General features: G+C 52.0%; 1 protein-coding gene across 3 annotated transcripts in view; it reads left to right on the forward strand.

Annotated features, from left to right (window-relative positions):
• The first annotated feature begins 979 nt into the window (after positions 1 to 979).
• VWA9 (von Willebrand factor A domain containing 9) overlaps positions 980 to 1,632 on the forward strand; it is a 31,033-nt gene continuing 30,380 nt past the window's right edge. Inside the window, exon 1 of one of the 3 annotated variants that reach the window (XR_001361071.1) lies at positions 980 to 1,451. The gene's annotated coding sequence lies outside the window, so the exon portion shown is untranslated. The remainder of the gene's footprint in view (positions 1,452 to 1,632) is intronic. The other 2 variants (XM_014535438.1, XM_005861041.2) reach the window with 2 other exon arrangements.

Raw genomic sequence — 1,632 nt, forward strand, 5'->3', positions numbered from 1 at the left:
CGGGGCCGGGGCCCTGCCCCCGGCCTCCCCCTCTCTGGGGCTCGGGGTCGCCTACTCCGCGCAAACACCAGGATTTCGGACCTCGGCTCAGGCCTCGGTGCCCCCTGACCCCCTAAGAGACTTCCAGATCTCTCTCTCTCTCTCTCTCTCTCTCTCTCTCTCTCCACGCTTTGAAAGCTAAACTGCTGAGAATCAATTCTTCATAAATAAGTTGGTTGTCACCGTAAGGGAAGAATTATAAATGTGTACTGATGGAGGCCTGGCATGAGGCCAAATTGGCGGCGAGGGTCTGTTATCAGGAGTAGACTGTTCTTGTCCTGCGCGCTGTGTGGACACACTGCTTTGGGGCAGGTGTGGGGTGGGTGGGAGACCTGCAGGTGAGAGTCGCCCACCTGAGACACCCATCAGGCCCTCCCAGAATTGCCGGACGGTGGTGGGCAGGTGTTCTCTGACCAGGCCTACACTGCTTGAGTGAACCATCCTTCAAAACACTCAGTTCTTTTACTTCCATGCTGCAACCTGACTTACTCAATGGGCCTCCCCCGACTGTGCCATTGTTAAGGAGGCGTGTTTGCTGGCGGACACGCATGCATCGGCCAGGAGAAGGGCATCGCCGGAGGTGTGTGCAGAGAAGGCAAGGCTGCCTGTGACGGCCACCCACTCCCTCGTTGAGCAGAGTCCATGGGCCGGCAGTGCTTTCTTACACCTGATCCAACTCTGCCCTGCCTCCCGGTCTCCTAAGAGGCAAGGGTAGTACTCCCTGTGACCCCCAACTTTCAGTCACAGGAAGGCCTCTGTGCATGAGGGGGACCACCATCGATCTGCATAGACTGCAAGTGGGCAGAGACGTAGGAGTCGCTGGTGTCTCTGCTTGAATGAGGAGGAGGAGGAAATGTGTTTCTGGCCTCGGAATTCATCAGGTGCTTGGCCAAAGAATTAATGTTACAGATGGCAATTAGAACAGTTCATTAGTCATCCAACATTCGCCAAGTGCTTACTGTGTGCCACTGACTGTGAGACGCTGAGGAGACATCGGTGGGCAAAGTCTGACTCGGTCCCCACCCTTACCGGGTGCATTCTCTGATGTAATGTGGTTGAACCAACATTGTGCAGGGCCTCACTTGAACCACACAGCTGAGACCCAGAAAGGAAATTTAAAGAGACTGAGTAGATGGAATAGTACAAATTTGACACACCTAAGCTGATGCGTTTGACACTAGATTAGAAGAAACCTCGAGCTCTCAGAATTGGTCACTTCGACTTTGGGCACAGTTTTAACAAACTTGGTTATCTGGCTCTCTCTCCAGCGTTGTGGCCAAGAAGCAGCAAATTAGAGGGAGGGTGATGACGGAGGATTCCTGAGAAAAAGTGGAATGCAAGCTGATTCTAAAGAGGAGGCACCAAAACAGCACAACAGCCTGGATTTCTTGGACACAAGGCAGTGTTTCCATGTATGTTCTATACCAGTGGTTCCCAACGTGGGGCACGTGCCCCACGGGGGGCAGTTTGACTTTTAAGGGGGGCAATTCGAGAATAAGTTATTAACCGTGAATTTTTTGCGTTTCTTACGGTTCTAGGGGCCTCATATACAGTATATATATGTGTGTGTGTGTATATATATATATATATATA

Source organism: Myotis brandtii, unplaced genomic scaffold, assembly GCF_000412655.1.
Source record: "Myotis brandtii unplaced genomic scaffold, ASM41265v1 scaffold144, whole genome shotgun sequence".
In the NCBI taxonomy this organism is placed as follows: Eukaryota; Metazoa; Chordata; class Mammalia; order Chiroptera; family Vespertilionidae; genus Myotis; species Myotis brandtii.